General features: G+C 36.6%; 1 protein-coding gene across 5 annotated transcripts in view; it reads left to right on the top strand.

Annotated features, from left to right (window-relative positions):
• Positions 1-20114, top strand: part of LRFN2 (leucine rich repeat and fibronectin type III domain containing 2) — a 325117-nt gene that overhangs the window by 82235 nt on the left and 222768 nt on the right. The window contains exon 2 of one of the 5 annotated variants that reach the window (XM_060692446.2): positions 8995-9061. The exons of the other annotated variants lie outside the window; for them this stretch is intronic. The gene's annotated coding sequence lies outside the window, so the exon portion shown is untranslated. The remainder of the gene's footprint in view (positions 1-8994; positions 9062-20114) is intronic. 5 annotated transcript variants of the gene reach the window in all.

The raw sequence follows: 20114 nt of genomic DNA, 5'->3' as shown, positions 1-20114 counted from the left end.
ATATTTCCTTTGGTCTTACACAGTTCTATATGGAAAATTGAAAACTAGGGCACCATTAATTTTCAACAGAGGTATTTTGTTTTGGCTTTCAGATTTTCAGTTCAAAGATCTTGACAGTTGGGATTTGTTTTTCACTTCTTGTTACAAAAGTATTTTGAGTTACTGCTGAATTAATGTTGTCTGATTGTTTCATTGGATATGGAAGTGTTTGTTTGTCATTATAAGTTCTCAGCCTAAGTGATATATAAGTGTCGCATGTCTGGTGAGGAGAGTAGGTTGACTTTGTTCAGTTCTCTGTTTAAAAGAATATATGACTGATCCACCCAGTCAAATTGTGTACAGTTTCATTATTTCTTCTTTGTTCATCTGCATATCCTATTCTAAAATCAACAAGGTTTCTTTTCTTCAGACATGTTTTTCCACCCAGTGTGAATGAAAAGTAAATGTAGGCTATGCAAAGCATGGCCCTGTCTTTAATGTAATGTATTCTAAAATATATCTTTTAGAAATATAGTTCTTAGCATCTGCCTTGGACATCTTACTGTATCATTTTTATTCTTAGAACATCTAAACTGAGCATGCAAGGATAGGGAAGCAGAGATAAATACATTCACTAAATGCCTGTATCATTACTCTCATCCTGTGGGTGACTGTGTAGAGCTAAGAAGCTCCATTATACTTAGAGATTCTCTGCAAAATTTAAACCAAATTCCAAGCTCCACAAACATTTTCCTGCCATCCTCTTACTATGCATAGGACAATGAAAGAAGATATTTCTTGAAAGCAACATCCTGTGTTACCTGCAGAAACTACATAGAACTATTGAGTTGGAAGAGATCCTATAGACCAGTGGTTCCCAACGTGAAGCACACGCCGCACAAGGGGACAATTTGATTTTTAATGGGGGCAATTTGAACCATGTTTAAACCAAGTTAATGGCTTTTTAGGCTTCCTCCCTGTGAGTAGAGTTCACTTTTTGAGCAAAGTAAGAATTATATGTCAGGGAGGACATAAGGATTTTAGAGATGCTTAAGTGGGGCATGGCCAAAAAAAAAAGGTTGGGAACCACTACTATAGACTCTCAAGTCCAATGCCTTGCATAGTGCACAATTCTAGTGTCTATTTGAACTCATACAACAAAAAGGAAAAATTCACCACTTCTCTAGGTCATTAGTTCTCTTGCCAAACTACTTTTAGTATTATAGATCCCTTGGAATTTGCCTTCCTATAACTTCAATCCATTGTATTCTGTTCTGCACTCTTAGTATGATGGAAAATAGACCTTGACATTCCTTAAGAGTACTACCATGTTCCCCTTTTGGCTTCTTAAAGTTCAGTTCTTTCCTTTATGGAATTTAATTTCTAGTTCTGTGATCATTGTCTTTTTTACATAAAAGTTTATTAGAATTTTGAATGTAGAGTAAAAATTAACAAGAAGTAATGACAAAAGAGAAGAAAAGGAAAAAACAAAGACAAAAGTATACTAATTAAAGAAAAGAAAACAACAACTATAAAGAAGTGACTTCTGGTTTGTTTGTTTTTCAGGAGTTATAATTATAAATATAAATTAACCTCTTACTCTATAGTTCAACATTATTTACATGTTTGTTTATAATCAAACCCAAAAGTTATTTTATCTACTTTAAATAATTGTACCAAAAAAAAAAGCATTGATATGAATATCCTTCTATCTCCAGTTCTTCTTTTATTTTTATTCTACATTCTCCTTGACAAAATTCTAATGTATCAGAGTAAGTCAATCATTTATGTTTCATAATCATTTCCCTACTATAAAATTCTTCCTGTGTTGAGGGCCACACAAGTATTTTTGAGCACATTGTAGTTCTACTGTATATGTGTTCCAAATGCACTTCTAACAAAATTATTTAAAATATCTACATTAATCTTAGCTTTATCATGTCATAGATACCCATGCAACTCAAAACTTAAGTGATTCCCTTCTAATTCTAAAAGCCTTCTGTTCCTCAGTAACATCCATTTGTTTCATCCAGACAGAACAGCAGGCTTCAAAATATAATTGCAAATCAGGTAAACCCAGTCCTTCTCTTTCTTTTGCATCCTGTAGCTCCTTATATTTAACTTGTTTTTCCCCTGCCACACAAATTGAGATATGTCGTTCTGCCATTGTTTAAACGGTTCATCAGAGGTCAAAACTGATATTGTCTGAAATGAAAAAAAAAAATAATGTTCAAGGTGAGACTTTCATCTTAATCCCAGAAATTTACCCCTACAATGATATTTTTTTCTCCCATCTTTCAAGACTTAACATAATTATTTTGAAAAAAAATCCCATACAATTCATATTTGTCATATTAATGTCCAAATATTTTATCTTCTTTTCAACCTTAAAACCCATTTTATTTGTTACTTGTATTTGGTCTTCATATTTTTGTCAACATCTTTGTCTTCAGATTTTTAAATCTAAAAAAAAAAAACTTTCCTTCTTATCTTTCTTAAAGTGTAGTGCTTGGAATCAGACTGAATACTAGTGATCTGATCAAGACAATAGTAAAGTACTATTATAACTTCCCATGATTTGGAAACTATATACTTTTAAAGCAGCCTAAATTGAAGATGCCTTCTTGAAAACTGCTTCACACTGATGACCCATATTCACTTTATAATCAATCATTATTTACTTATTTTGAGGTCACCTATTTTTACTCCTCCTTGGTGATAGGCCTGTAACTATCTCCTGTGTGTGTCTTTCATTGTTTATAGAACATTGCTAAGTTTTTAAAATAACCACTTTGGTTTTGTGGGAAGAATTTCAATAATTGTGAAAATAATTTTAATTTAAAACTGAACGTATTCCTGTACTGTCCTTGACTCTCCTTTTGATCATTAGCATGACCCAAAAGTAACCAAAAATAGAAAACCATGTTGTAAAGAACATTAATCCACTTCTTCTGATAATTAATGACCAGGCTATACTAATTAACCTGCACAAATAATAGCAAACAGGAGAAATCCTTTATACAAACTTCCTTGACACCACTAATGAGTTACCCAGGTTTAACCCACACATCAAAGAAGAAGTCTAGAAACACAATAAAAGTTAATTAAAATATTTTCATCAATGTAGTTGCATGTCCACCAAATTAAACATCACAGAAAACAGGTACACACACACATTCTAACCCCCACCCACACACACACAAAAGACTACCTCTCCTATAAATATTTCCAGGTTTTGTACCTCAATCTTGTACTCTACCTTCGAGGGCTTATGTTCTTGGATAACATTTTTCTTCTTCCAATGGTATTTCTGGATTTTATTCTGACTCATTCTTTCATAACCCTGGCTCAGATTGGGACCTCAAATATTTCTAAGAGTTTCTACTATCTTTCTTTTTTTTCCCCTTTAGAATTGTTTGACATACTGCTTTGAATGTTTTTATCTTTTTAGGAACTCTATATGCTTTGAATTATTTTTTCTCTTTGCTTTCTTCTGTCATGGGATCCTAGTTATATTTGCTCTGAGTTTTATTAAAACCTGCTTCTTTTTTTCTGAAATCCAAGATACACATTCACTTACCGTCAATTCTAAAAAGTCAAGGACTCCAACAATATTTGACCAATTCTCCCCCATATATCTGCAATGACCATTTCCTCAACAAAACCGTGTCTTCGGTTGGTATAAAGTCAAGGATCACCGATAGTCTTATGTTTTTCTCCATTTCTGAAAGAGAAACTTTCAAAATGATTGAATGGGCTATTGGTGCAGAAACATGTCTCAACAAGATACAGATGACTTACTATTGTGTCAGTTCATCACCTCTGACTTTATGACAGCTTTTTGATGGTTATATTTTAAAGTTCTTCAAGTTCAACATGGTTTCATTTTTTCTCTTTGTCATACTTAGGATAGACAACTAGACTTTCTGGTTTAGGGTAGATCACTAGTCAACTAATCTTCTATTTCAATTTTTTTTTGGGGGGTTGGTGTTCAGACATTCTGTAACTGTATATGCCTATATGAAACACAATTTAATTTCTACCTCTACATTGCTTTGTTAAACATGAGAATCCACTGCAGGTTATTTATTTATTTAAATTGTAACTTTTCTCTAGGGTTCAAGGCAGTATATATAGCACTCCATCATCATCATCATCATCATCATCATCATCATCATCATTATTATTATTATTATTATTATTATTATTATTATTTTGCAAATAGTGAAATAGGCTGCCAGCTATGTGGCCTTGGACCAGTCATTTGTTCTCAACCTTAGATAGAAGATGGTGGAAAACCACTTCTAAAAACATTGACAATAAAACTGCAAGGATTTGTCAGGTAGTTGCAGGGTCAGAAACTGACTTGAAGGTACACACACAATGCAGGAGAAGAGTGAATATAATGTGAACATCACAATTTCCAACAAAGAATTGTTTCATTTTGTATTAAAGATATTGCGTACACAGTAAATCTTAGTTCATAGATGTATGACTTAGCTATGCATATACTTAACATGGCCAGTTTCTAATAAATTTGGAAAAGAACACACAAAAATATTGATCAGTCTTGCCCTGTCATAGTCTATGCAATTATTTATTAATTGAAATATATCCCTTCTTGGCTCTAGCGGCTCCAACGGTTCTCAAATGCAGTTTGTAAACACATAGCAAACCTTAATTAGGAAACCAAATTTATGAAGTAACTAACAGCAATAACATCATTTAAAAATATGAAATGTAAAATGTACAAATATACTTTATAAAATATAAAAAGTTATAAGGGCAATGGGATAACCTCACTTCCTTCCTCATCTGTTGTTCTTTTTATGAAGTCTTTCTGATGACAAGCCTGCGGGTGATTGATTTTTATAAGGAGCTTGGGATTGCAGAGTGGGGTAAAAAAAACCTCTAAATAGCTAAGTAAGCAAGTAAGACAAAAACCATTATCTTATCAGTGTCGCCATCAATCTAAGCAATTAGTTTCAATTAGCTGAGCATGCAAAATTTACATGTGGCACTAAAATAATTCTATTCCCATTGCAGACTGAATGAGCAACAAAAAGATTAATACATCACCAATACTTTAAAACCTAGTGTTCATTCACTACATTTTAAAAAAAACCAACATAATAATAAACTTTCAAGGTTTGCATACTAGAGGGAATACATGCACTACTTTAGAGTGGCTTGAGAATATATACAAAAAGCGGAAATAGATTTGGGAAAAAGCTTCCATTGGCTAAATAAATTCATGTTCCTTGTGGGTAGGGAAAATTTGTGTTATCCAAATCTAATTGTAATAAAGAGAATATTTTCCCCCATCCCCTAGCACCCCCTATTTTAAAAGGCCCTTTAAAAAATAATTACACATTCTTAGAAAAGCTCAATTGACATTAACGGATGCTTGGTAAACTTAGTTTACTGCACAGAAGTCAGAGAGGAGCAGAGAAGAATGCATGGACCAGGAGAACGTTGTATATATGACCCCATTTGTGACTATTATCCAGTTTAACAATAGCTCAACATAAAAACTCACAGCTTTAGTTTCAGAAACATGAAGCAATATAGAGGTGGCAGGTCATCAAGATAGAAGTTGTATTTGTAGCCACAACAATATAATCCACATACAAATGTTTCCTATATTTGTATCTATTTTATGTATTCAGTTCATGCTTATACTTATATATATATTACCTAATACGTTCTTGACAAATAAAATAAAATAAAAAATAAAAAATTGAATTATTGTCAAGCCTGGAGGAACACAAGGACAATATAAATTTTGCCTGGCCAATTTGGTCTAGCTAAGAGAAGCTGCTGGTGGTTCCCCACTTCAAAGAGGTAAGAGCAGCAGTGAAATCTGTCAGGATCTATCTGGCTCTCGTGAGCCGGGTGGGCCGGCAGCAGGAGGCTCTGCCCACCCACCGGGACATCATTACGCTCCATTTTTGACCCTCTGCGCAGAAGAGGCGCGCATGCTCACATTTCCGAACCAATAGCAAAGGTAAGTGCATTTCACTGCTGGGTAAGAGGGACCATGGCTCAGAAGTGCCACTTCTAAATGGCAGCTCCAATCCTTTGGACTGGCCTTCCAGTGGAAATCAGATTGGTTCTCCCTAAGTCTACTTTCCAGAAGCAGCTCTTCCAGAAGGTGTTTTGACTACAATACCATCTTGTCTGGCTTCACAGATTAGTTTGTAATATATTTTGTATTCTCTGATTAACATTATGTGGATTGTGGATGTTTTAGTTATGTATTTTTATCTTTCTGAACTATTGAGAGTCCTTTGGGGTTGTGGTGGTCTATTCAAATGATAAATGCATCAAATTGATCAATAACAGTTTTACATGCTGAATGACCATGGAATGCTAGCCAGGGGAGGGTGAATGGATTGCAATTAAAATGAATTGAGCATGCATTGGGGAATGGTTGCAACTGATGATGCAACATCAATTCCTTGAAAAACAAAGGATTTTGGTCATTGATTGTTTGGGAATTCTGGTGTTTTATTTCTTCAAAAAAACGGACTTTTTAAACCCAGAGTCATAATCCCCCAGGAATGCTACCTTCCACATATGGAAATCAAATGCATTTTTAAATTTAATTTCCGACCTGTGCTCTCAAAGAGATCTCAGACTAAGTGAGCATATGCTAATTCCTCATGGGCTATTTTGCTTGCCCATTCTGCTTCAGTATATCCTGAATGCTCATAGCCCAAGACAGAAGCCTATCTTTTCTGCCTTAATATATGTTGAAGGAAAACAGAAACTGCTGCCCCATGATAGAGTCTCCAATCCCTAGTAAGTTAATGTGGGACTCTTGTCTTCTCTGTATGTTTATACATGAGACTTCTGAACAATTCTTGGGGGAGGGTGTCTAATTAGTTAAGAATACATTATGCAAAAGAAAGCAAAGTTTTTTAAAAGAAAAAAATCACATTAAAAGCTACAATAGTTAGAAGAAAATCAGAGTCAGCAATAATGACATGGCACACAGAAAGGTCTAGGAGTGTGATGAATACTGGAATCTTAACATCTCTGCTACATTGTTGGGTATTGGACTAAAATAGCTAAAACAACCTTTGTATGATTTTCACCTATACAGTGGAAACACAATGGAGAAGAATGAATATGAATACTTTGATTCATTTATTCAACAGAGTGCTCTGCCTCTCAAAATAGCAGATAGGAAGGGGAGCTGAACAATAATAGCTCATGTTTGCAAGTTATCAGCAAACAGTAGTTTTAATATATATTGGGTCCTTCTCTGAAAGATGTTTGGCTTTCCTTCAGGAGATTTATCAGCCAAGAGAGGAAACTGGTGGAATGTTTCTGAACTTGAAAGATAAAATTGAGGCTAGTAACTACAACCCACTGGGGTAGAAAAATGGGTCTGGGAATAATTCAAAATATAAATCCTTGAGGTTTATACAGTGAAGTACTGCTGACAGCTTTTTAAATTCCTTGATTTAAAACAAATCCCTATTTGCCATTGTCACTGCCCACTAGATCTAGGGTTATTCTGCCATTGCGGGAAGTCTGCTAAGTTGATGTAAATCAACTAGTTGTTTTCAGCAATGTCCTTCCAATCCTGTCATATATTTCCACTGCTGCCACCAATACATCCAATAAACATAGCACAGCTGAAAATGGAAGTCTAGCTTGGAAAGCATATTTTCAGGCAATAAATACCAATAAAAACAGATGCTTTTGTGTTGCTAATACTTGCACACAGCCCACACAGGCTGTCTAGCCCCAGACCTTTGAATGCTAAATTGGTACAATATTATTGCTGGTCTTTTTTTGCATCTTGCAAATTAATTCTGTCTAAGTGATGTAAAAGACCACCACTGCACCTAATATGAGCCTGCTGTCCTTTGTAAGGAAAATTTTCCTGACTCTAAATTGCAAAAAAAAAAGACAGCAATATATATTGAGATTGGCACATTAAAACCCACCAGCAATTTATCAGTTTCATATATCTTGATGTTATAAGTTTATGCTTTTTTTGGTGCGTGTTCTTCTTCCTACGTACTCCTCCCTCCAAATAAATTGAGTCATGCAGTCAAATCCCATGCAAAGCAATTGCTGCTTTGATTTAAACAAATGTGATTTGGGATGCTTTCAGTGTTTCATTTGATGTCAGCTTTAGAAGGCTGATCAGATAGGAAGATCAGAGAAGCCAACTCTATTTTATTGTAAAGCTACATGTCTAAAAATACAATTCTTCTACTGTCACCTTTATATTCTGAGAACCTACAGGAGGTTCTTTCTGAGCCTTGCTCCTTCCATGATGCAGTTGTGAACCATGCCCTCTCTTATCTTATTGTTTCCTAGGCAGCATCTTTTCAACACATCTTCCTAGAGACATTCTCACACACCCTTATTTTTGTTGCCCTGGAAAAAATAGGACAACAATGAAAATTTGGGACTCTTGAAAACAAAATATGATGAAGTTGATTTAGGGATGCTGGAAAATTGAACAGGTTCTGAATGTTCCAAATTTTATTGGGTGCTGTGCTCTTCCCATAATCCACTGAAGGAGGTGAGATCACAGCTTTTATGGACCAAGGGTGGATAGAAGAGTGCACCCAACTAACATAAGCTCACACTGTTTCTTCTGTTTTGTGCTCATCAACTTTCTCCATCATGTCAATGCAAATTTAGAGATTTGGAGGCCAAGCCGAAATGCCTTTGCCAGACTTCATCTTGGCAACGTGTTTTAGCTGTTTGTTTTTCTAACCTGCTTTGTGTTGATTGATTAAGGAGATATGAAAACTGGAGGGCATGATGCTTAATTAGGTTGGTCAAAGTAACAGAGTAATGGAGGGCTGACATCTACAAGCAATTTTACTGATGAAACAGGCTTTTCTAGATTGCTCCTTTATGTGGTAAATTAAGAGTTACAGAATCAAAGTTCTTGAAATTTGGCATAGTTAAATGAGTTAAGGCAGGGGTGTCACTTTATCGTCACATGACATATCATAACTTTTTCCCCCTTCGCTAAACCAGGGGTGTGCATAGCCAGCAGGTGATGCATCCAGCCCGTGACCAGTGAGTTTGACAGCCCTGAGTTAAGGTAAGAGAACTGGCTGACTAGCTTGAACATCAACAATCAGAAATTAAGGGGCATGCATAAGAGCACCAGCGTGCCTACTGTCCCTGTCCTAATGTTTCCTTTAATTGTATTCATTTTATGTATTTAATTCATGCTTATACTTATATATATCATCTAATACGTACTCGACAAATAAATAAAATAAAAATAAAAAATAAAATAAATGAATCCATTTTATTGTTAAGTGAAATAATGACCAAGTATCTTGGCTGCTATGCATATTCATCTTGGATATTTCTTATTGTTTCTATTGTTTAAAAATGTTTTTATTCTTTTAATTGTGATATATTTTTTAATTGTAAGCTACCCAGAGTCATTGACTGAGCTGGGCAGATATAGATATTGATTGATTGATTGATTGAATGCAATAAATGAATAAATAAATAATACTTGTGCTTCTCCATTTGGAGGATGACATGAGTGAAGATTAAGGGAAGGAGTCACAGTTGTATTAATTAAAATTATAAAAAAACTGCAGTCAGCAATGATAGAAGCAAAGAGACTGAAGTTGTCATGCAGTTTAGATAATGGATCCCCATCAGGATTTGTTAAAAGACAGCTCCATTCCAAGTCAATTAGATAGCTGCATCATCTCTTATCATTGCCTTCCTGCCCTAAAACCAGACATGGGATTTCCACTTTGTTGAGTTGTAACAGCCACAACCTGAGAGTGCCTCTACTATACCCCTTCAAACCCCTTGACACTGAGTTCTAGCCATGGCCAGTGACTGATTATCTTCTGCTACTTCAGGGAGTTTACCAAAGAAAGCAGAAGTAACTTTTACCTCTTACCAGGTAAAAACCAAAGATGCTGAAAAGAACCAAATGTGGCCCAAACCAAATGAAAGGGGTAAGCCCCCTTCTCAAAAGATGTTGTCAATCCAGAGAAATCCAAAAAAGTCCTACTCAGTAAAAAAAAAAAAAACATGGTAGCCATTAAGTCCCCTTTGTATATGTAATTCTTTAATAATGCAAAAGGACCACAAGAGGGAAGAGTTAGCTATTTCTTCTACATCAGTCAAGAAATGATCCAAGAATGCTACTTTAATTATTGTAGGCCAGTATTTTTCAAACTTGACAACTTTTAAGATATTTTAATTTTAACTCCGAGAATTCCCCAGCCAGCTTGATGGCTCCTTTGAAGTTCATGCAAGATAATTTGCCAAATTTGGAAAAAACACTGTTGGGGGGTATATTAACAGAATCACACAAACTTGTTCAAGTTTCTCCCTTCCCATTTCATAATCCTGCCTTGAACTGAGAGAGAGAGTAACCAGCTCAGTGACACCAAACTGGCTTTCTTGTCTAAAGTGGATCTATCTTGATGCTTTAACTGCTAGGCCTGGCTCTGGAAATCTGAAAGAGTCCAACTTGTCAGAAGGACATCAGATTGGACAAGAAATATTGTCCAGTCTGATGTCCAGCAAGAAATATTATTTAGTATTAATGATAATTATTTTAGATTTCTTAGAAAGAAATATGGTAAAGAATAAGGGGATCAATCTATTTTTGAAAGCACCTGAAGGCAGAACAAGAAGCAATGGTTGGAACGTAATTAAGGAGAGAACCAACCTACAGTAGAACTAAATTTCCAGACAGAACAATTAATCAGTGGAACAAGTTGCCTCCAGAAATTGTGGGATGCTCCAACACTGAAGCTTTTTAAAAAGAAATTAAACAACCATTTGTCTGAAATGATATAGGGTTTCCTGCTTGAGCAGGGGGTTGGACTAGACAACCTCCAAGGTGCCTTCCAATTCTCTTATTCTGTTTTGTTCTAAATTTATGAAAACTTAATTATGCCTATTAGCTATAAACACTTAGCTGACCTCAAAAAGCTAAGCAGAGTCAGATTGAGTTTTACTTGGATGTGATTTCACCAATACATATTAAGGTACAGGCTAGAAAAAAAAAAGTCCTGCTGTTTTAAATGAATCTTTTAATTCAATAATCTTTTAGGAATTTATTTTTATTTAACCTGTCTTTGATCTACCTTTTGGGAAAAACATACCTGTAGGATATTTGATCTATTATATTTGATCTAGTAATTTAGCAGCTACTTCATTTAGCAACGGTTTACATCTATGATGTTAATAAAAGTTAATTTTCTGACTAACTTGCACATTTATGACCAATTTTCATGGGCCTGACAACAAAAGCTAATCAAGGTCTGGTCAGTTTCAGACACCAGCACAGCTGGCTAGAGAGTTGTAATTCCTCTGTGCCTGGGGATCCCCTGGTAATAAGAAGCCTAAGTGCCGGCTGCATTATACATACTGTATTATGTTTCCTCTCATGTTGCTTTATTTATGTCCATTGTTTTTAACAGGGTTTACAGACTGTTTTAATTACCAGTTTTATTGCATATTTCCCAGAATCACTTCATGTGAGATGGGCAGGCATATAAATTTGATACCTAACTAACTAACTAACTGACTAACTAATGCCATATTGCTGGATTTGTTAACTTGCAGATAGCATTTTTTAGGGAAGTGCTGCCCTGAGGAGAATAACAGTTCCGGAAGAGAGAACTTGTTTAAATAATTAAACAAAGCAAGGATCTTCTCCCTCCCCCTCCCCTCCCCCTCCCCCTCCCCCACATCTCTCTCTCTCTCTCTCTCTCTCTCTCTCTCTCTCTCTCTCTCACACACACACACACACACACACACACACACACACACACACACACAAAAGATAAGCATTCACTTAGCAACTATTTTGTTCCCAACTGAAAGAATGGATTGCAGTCACTAAACAAGGAGAAATAAAATTGATAATATCAATATTATTTGATGCTGGCCATCTGGGAATAGGTAAGGTCAAGAAAAGGGCACAGTAGGGGTTCCAGAAAAGCTTTGTCCTGTGCAGGAATAGAATAATATAATTTGAAAGCCTATTAGAGTTTCTTATTCCAGTTTATACCAAACACAATCAAACTGGGATTATTTTATGTTTCTTTTTCATGCTTTTTCTCAAGGCTAAGTATTTTTTTTTTTTTGAAACAACCCCTTCGATGGTTCCTTTCCCATTCCAAAGGCCATATCTATATTTTTATTTTTTATAGTAGGAAATCTTACAGCATTTATTTTGGAGTCTGCAGAATTTCATGAAAAAGAAACAAACAAATCAGCATGTGCTGTTTTTGTCAAATAAAAAGGAAGTGCATCATTTCTCCAGCTAATTGTTACTTTGTCTCTTTATAAAATGATGACATTTATTGTTAGCATCAATCTTTTATTTTATTTTTTCTTAGTTTTACTTTATTGATATTTTCTGTGTAGTGTTCTGGATATGCATATGAAAGCAATATTATCTTCATTGATTGTTGGAAAAAGCACTTACAATTTTGACAGAAAGTAGTTAGCAGTTACCTTTTTGGACCACACTTAGACTGGGGAAATTATAATTGTATATAATAATATGTATATAATGTATATAATTGCCTGCTTCGTGCACTGTGTGGCCAGCCAACAATGCAATCCAGCTCAAAACTCAGCTCAGCCCTAAACTAGGATTAATTTGCTCTCTTCAGACATAAAAGTGGGAGGAAAGGAAACAGAGCTAAGCATCGTAATTTCATCAGCCTCTCCCCACTCCCTCCACTATTCTCATCACTCCCTACAAGTTGAGATTAATTGCGTACAGCAGAGAGTTTGTGATGTTTATCACAAACTGAATTGGAAACTTGTCATATACTGCAATATTCAATACGATGAACCATGGTGGCACAGTGGTTAGAATGCAGTATTGCAGGCTAACTCTGCCAACTGCAGAGAAGAGTGCAGAGAAGAACAACAAAGATGATTAGGGGCTGGAGGCTAAAACATAAAGAACAGTTGTAGAAACTGGGTATATCTAGTTTAATGAAAAGAAGGACTAGGGGAGACATGATAGCAGTATTCCGATATCTCAGGGGTTGCCACAGAGAAGTGGGAGTCAAGCTATTCTCCAAAGCACCTAAGGGAAGGACAAGAAGCAATGGGTAGAAACTAATTAAGGAGAGAAGCAACCTAGAATTAAGAAGAAATTTCCTGACAGTTAGAACAATTAACCAGTGGAACAACTTGCCTCCAGAAGTTGTGAATTCTCCAACACTGGAAATTTTTAAGAAGAGATTGAACAATCTCCAAGGTCCCTTCCAACTCTGTTATTCTATTCTATTCTGGGTTGGTTTGTCTGATTGCCAGCAGTTTGATCCTGATCAGCTCAAGGTTGACTCAGCTTTCCATCCTTCTGAGGTCGATAAAACGAGGGCCCAGATTGTTGGGGGCAATATGCTGACTCTGTAAACCACTTAGAAAGGGCTGTAAAACACTATAGAATAGTACATACAGTAACTCTTAGTACTATTTCTATATTCATCCCGGTACTTTGAAACTGGAATGCTAAGGTGCCACCAGAAGTTGACAATATGCTCGCAGACACCCTCCATGATACATAGCAACCTATATGCCTATGTGATTATATTTTATTTATAAATACATTTTAAAGAAAATTAAGAAAAGCTGGTGTACTGTCACCCACCAAATTAATTTCAAATTTTTTTCTCAAACACATTTCTAAACAGTACAGAATGTGAGCTATGGTGTGGAAGTATGTCCAACTGCCTAGAAAAACAAAATAAGCTATGATGATAAAGAGCATTTTAGAAAATAAGCTCACCAGTTTGCCTTCTGGTATTTACGAACTTCCATTGTGACTTCTATGGAGAATGGATGCTCATTGGCCTGGAATGTTTGCTATATTCTACTGTAAATATCCACTATTTAACATGTTATTTTATACAGTAAATGCCAGTGTACTGTGCCTAAAACATTACAGTCAATTATGCATCTAATGTGCAAAAGATTGTAACGCAAGTGACACTGATTGGGGATATGATAATTAATGGCCCCAGACAGCGAGAACCATTTCATCTCTTTATTAGAAGCATTTCATCTCTTCTCTGAAGTCCTGAGGAGAAGCTCTCTCCTCATGCTCCTAATCTCTTTATGGAAATGAGAATCTCCCTATAACAGGAATGGAGGTTTTCCTGCCCTTCTTGCTGAAATGTTATGTTTATGTAGAGTCATAGCCTCTTATAGAGAAAGATGCCTATGTTTGTTGCAGATTTAACAAAGATGTTTGGAAACAAGAACTATGAGTCATTCACATAGTCTCATTCTCAGCCTTAAAATATTCCTGGAGATATTAGAGCAACTCAGAAAAGCACCAAGGCTAGACAAGTAAAACACTCTTTGCATGCTAGTCCCAGATCCTGCTTCTGCCAAATTATTGATCAAGATGTGGCAGCAAAATAGGAATGATGTGAGACAGGCAAGTTGTGAAATGAGATGAAGCAAGAAGCAGCAATAAATATCAGTTGCAACAGCATCAGTCAATGACCAATAGCATCAGTAATTTATGACTTTTTGATTAATAGTCGTAGCTTCAAGTTGTCTAGCATTTTGCAAGTCAAAATATATTTTTGCTAGATTGTTTATTATCCTGTTGTTCCCTGCTTCTGTCAGAGTTTAGAAATTGTCTTCCAATTTCAACAACCATCATAGACCTGATCTCAGATGGCTGTTGACAGCAATTCATTCATTACATGTGCAGGTATCTACCTATGTATGGCAAACAAGCTTCAGCATCTGTTAAGCAGGTAACCTCTCAGCTGAAGAGGTCACACAAGACTCTTCACAATCTGATTTTTTGGGGGCAGGGTATAAAACTAATTGTGTGCCCATGAATTTGGATCATGCCATAGTGTGCCCAATTGTTGCATGGGGCAACCCAAGAAAATGAGGTACACCCAAACTTTGTTGCACCAAGTATACATCCAATGAAAGCATGGATGAGAAAAGCATTGTTTGTCCTACGCTCAATATCACATGCTTCACTGTCATTGAACACTAGTCCATTGAACACAGCTCTTGAAAGGGAAGCCTACATTAACTGCACCTTTTTGCTATTTTTAGTTGTTATTTTTGCTAGATATTTTAATCCTATAATGGAACCCACCTTGAGTTGCTTTTTTAAGGGATAGATAGATAGATAGATAGATAGATAGATAGATAGACAGACAGACAGACAGACAGACAGACAGACAGACAGACAGACAGACAGAATAAATGGAAATATTTTAATTTCATGAAGAGTTGATGTTTATTGTAAGCCTTTGCTGCCATCAACTGGCATTCCAGGGATGTTTTGCATATCAGTAGTCCTATTGAGTACTGCAATGTTTCTCAGACTCAACAACTTTAAGATGATGGACTTCAACTTCCAGAATCCCCAGCCAGCCTAATTCTTGGTGTTGAAGTTCACGTGTCTTAAGGTTGTTGAGGTTGAGAAATGGAATGGAATATAGTGAGGAAGTGAATTCCCATGAGGGTGGGAGTTCCTTTCAGAGGAGTAAGAGTTCATTTAGCCCATATGTGATGTGTGAGAGAAAGAGGGCCAAGACAGCCTCTCCTTAATAATTCATAAAGTGTATTGTAGATGCAAATAATAGAGTGCTTAGTCTGGCAAGATTTTGTCTGTAGGTCTGAAACAATAAAGAACTCAGCTTGGGTTAACTGTCACATGTCATTTTTGGTTTGGGACCTGACAAAAACATTGGTGCACTGGCCCTTCACCTAAACATGTACTAATCATGCAGAATTCCTGATTGTTTATATGAATCCTTTTTAGGATGCTGCCCTGAGCATATTGTCCAAATGGGTTTAAGCAGGGATGGGTTCTACTTACCTTTACTACTGGATCGCAACGGGGCTGTGCGTGTGCTCTCACTTCAATCGTGCGCGCATGCTCTTCTGTGCAAGCACAGAAGCATTTCAATGATGTCGGGGCAGTGGGCGGAGCCTCCTGCTGGTTTTACTATCAGTTCTATAGAACCGGTGCGAACCAGGGGCAACCCACCACTGGGTTTAAGGAGGCTGGGAACCATAGCTGTGTTCTCATATTAAAGTTTGAAAATATGCATGGAGGGGCTTGAATCAGTGGTGGGTTCCTCCCGGTTCGGTCCGGTTTGGCCGAGCCGGTAGTGGTGACGATATGACATCACTGAACCAGTTTCCCCCCCCACCCTCCCACCCACCCATGTTATTCTTACCTTTTATTTGGTCCCACCCCCAATCTATTGCTCCTTCCTGAGTCCCAGCTGATGACTAGAGGGAAAAAAACTGTTTAAACTCTTGCCACGGGGCTTCAAAGGGCCGTCCTACAGCTGATCAGTGTTAAAAGCAAACAAATGAGTCGGGTTGTAAGTGCGAGGACTGGTCGTAAGTGCGAGGACCTTCCAGAAATGACTCTGACCAGCTAGCCACGCCTACCTAGTCACATGACCTCCAAGCCACACCCATAAAATAAGCCACGCCCACAGAGCCGGTAGTAAAAAAATTTAGAACCCACCCCTGGCTTGAATGTACAGACATATGTTGATTCAACTAATGTGTACATCATGTCAAGGTTAACTTGTAGTGGAAGATGGAAATATCATGCGAGCAACTCATAAAGTCAACAAAAGGAACCTGTACTGAGGACTGAGATATCAGAAGATAAAAGTGTGGTTTTATAAGGATTGTCTTATGCTAACATATAAAAGATGCATCCTGACAATCACCAGGGAATGACTACTGCTTCTAATCTCTTAGCAACAAGTATGTTTGATGGCTTAGTAGAAGCATAAAAACTAACACAAGGAATTTCATTTCACTGGTAAATTCACTTGTTTCATATAGTTTATATGAGAGAATTTTAACATAAATACAATTTTTTTTCTAGGGAAAAGACCAGATATATTCTGGAAAAGGGCTGTGTATTACAGATATAGTGTCATGTTATTTGCCTATTCACAGTATAGTTATTGACCATTCCATTCTTTTAAAATATCTGCTTTCTGCCAGAAGAACAAATACCGCACTTAGGTTGATTTATGTAAATCAGTGTCATTCAGGCAAATGTTCCTTAAATGCAGAATGGCATTTTACCTCTGGTATTTGAATGCTGCCTATTTTTTAGAAAAGAAAACTTTTGATAAAGATGATTGCAGGGAAAAAAAGGTAAGGGACTGTTGGAGTGTGTAGGAATAGGTGGCTGATACCTTCACAAGAGTAAGGAACAAGTATGACACTTCCTTGTGCATGAGTTGTGAGCAACAAGTTATCCACCATTGTATTTATATATGATTGTTTGCTATGTAGACTTTCCCTTACTTTCAATTGCCTTACACCACATGACTCTAGTGCCACTTTGCAGGAAGAAATTATGTTATTTTTATCACAAACTTTATTATTTCTATAAGTGAGAAACATCTCTGAGATTTTTCCTCTAATGATTTTACAGGTAGTCCCCATTAAACAACCACAATTGGGACTGATAATGCATTTAGGTCATTAAGTGAGATATCACAAGACTGCAACTAACTTACAATGTCACTTCAACAATGTTCTTTAAGCGAACCACTGGGGGTGGGTATTAAGTGAGATGATTGTGACTTGCATTGTATTGACTGTTTCTCAGAAGCTGACTATGAAGCATACAGATGGTGATCATGTGATTGCTGGATACTATGACAATCATAAACATCTACCAGATGCAAAATACCCAAATCTTGATCATGTGACTGTAGGGATGCTGTGACAATCTTAAGTGTGAGGACTGGTCATAAAGTTACTTTTTCAGAAGATCGTATCTTTGTACATTGGCTAAACAAGGCAGCCAGTAAACAATGGCTACTTATTTCAAATTTATGAAAAATGATTTGATTTATTCTTCCACATATATGAAAGTTGGAATTCTTCTCCCATCAGAGAAATCTGAAGAAGTCATCCACACCCCTTTTCCATAAAATTGATGAATTTGGAAGGCCCTTGCTGCTACTTTGACCCAATCAGAGAGACTCAGATTGAAATCTCAGGTTTGGAAATCTCTTTTCAATAGCAGAGTTTCAGGCTAACAGCATAATTTCAAAGTCAGCCCGTTGACCAAAATTCTCCTTCAGCCTTGAGACTGAAAAGTGGCTTTCCAATCACAAGGAGCCACATCTGTGGGATGAGTGATGGCTAAAGGGAATGATCTTTTGGGGACATATAGTTTTAAAATAAAATTGCAGTTTGTAAAGAATGTTTTGGACAACAGAGCTGGGCAGTGCTATGGATTCAAAGGCAAAAAATTGTGCTCCTGAGTATACAGGATTACTGTCTGAAACTATTTAACACAGCTCTGTTTTTCCCTAGGATTGTGCAACTATTGCGCAGTTCTAGGGAGAAAATACACTTGGTTAAGGAGCTGAAGTCAGATACTCTGTTCTCACCCCTATGCACTCTAAAGCAGCTTTCTGTCTTCGAATCCAACAAGCTGCTCAGGCTGATCAGATAACGCTGTATATGGAAAGACATTTTTTTTAAAAAAAGCAGTGACAGCATGCCAAGAAGAGTTACTTATAAGACAGTGGAGAGATATTGTGACATCAGGGGCAGCATGGAGACTTCTAAACTGAGTTTTAAATTGTTATAAAATACTCAGAAGACCCCTTCTGCAGTAGATAGTATAGATAATGTCAAGATAGGACTCCATGAACAAATGAATGACAACTGTGTAATGTAGGTATAAAATGTATATATGGACAAAAATGCCAATGCTTAGATCCATGTGCAAACATGCATTCATTTACCCACTCATCACCCCACACACAATCTTTCCCATCCCATGGTCATGGCAAAGTTAACCTACATAGCTCATCCATGCTGAAGTTACTTCATTTGAATAAACTGCTTGATTTAAATGAAGTTAATGATTGTGTTCTCCATTTAAATTGCAATCCAGGAGTGTAGTTATTGAGAGCAGGGGTATCTAATTCAACCTATGTCTTTTGGTACATATGTGTATACATGAATGCATTCAATGTACATATGGAGGAAGCATGTGAGTAAGCTTCAAGAGTGAACCAATGGGGAGAATATGAAAGCTGCATACTATCAGCATATTTATGCCTGTGGGGAGCTCTACTCATAGTATTTGCACTATGTTTAAATTATAGTATAGCAAACGCCTAGGAAAAATAGTGATGCAGCTTCCCCCTCCGTCCTTTCAGTTTTTCATTATCTTTAAGATTTGTAGACTGATGCTAAGAAATAGGTGAGATCAAAAAACAGCTGGTACACAGACCTTTCTGACTTGTATTAACTTTTCTGATGCATCCAATCTTAAATACAAAATTTTATCTCTTTGCAGATGTTTCAGAATTTAATGCCAGCATCCTTTAAACGAAGGAGACAGTTTATTTAAAGAATTCATTGAAAGAGAGCAAAACACCTAAATGCAAATTTCTTTAGTTCCCAGAAGAGAATCTTCTCTTTTGTTTATGAGAACAGATGCCATGAAGATCACAAAGAAATAGAACATACAGCTTTGGTTAAGAACAGTTGAGGTTTTGCCCAAAGCCATAATTCAAATTGGATTCTGGTATTGAAACCCCTAAGGAATGCTCATAGTACATTTTCCAACTTGCTGATAATTAAAATCTTTATGGCCTTGATGAACCTGAGGACTCTGGATCACAACAGGGCATGTAGATTGATCTGCGTAGTATAGGCTGAGGTTGAGCAATGGCCTAGAGATGGAGCTCTCGCCTCACAATCAGGAGGCTGTGAGTTTGAACCTACAGGTAGGTAGTGTAGATATTTCTCTCTCTGGGCGCAATGAGTAATTGTCTGCTGCAAACTCCTCATCAGGAAGGGCATCTGGCTAGTAAACACTAGAGTTCCATTCATTCTTCCTGACTCCACTCTGATTACAGGATTGTGAAAAGAAAAAAAAAGTAAAGACTGAGGTTGGCTTCTCGCCATGCTGGTTCATTAGGATCAGGAGCCCACTTCTCTAAGTGCAGGAAAAGAATGGAAATATCAACAGTTATATAGTGTAGATGGAAGAAGCATCTAAAGGATATGCCAGGCATATTAACCTAAGAATTCATTCATTTGGAAAATTCATTTCCAACAATGTGCTGATAACTTCTAATTAGGATGGA

The sequence above is a fragment of the Pantherophis guttatus genome, chromosome 1, assembly GCF_059756535.1.
Source record: "Pantherophis guttatus breed Tessera chromosome 1, ASM5975653v1, whole genome shotgun sequence".
NCBI lineage: Eukaryota > Metazoa > Chordata > Lepidosauria > Squamata > Colubridae > Pantherophis > Pantherophis guttatus.
The sequence above is the reverse complement of the archived record's forward strand: the minus strand, read 5'-3'. Positions and strand labels throughout refer to the sequence as shown.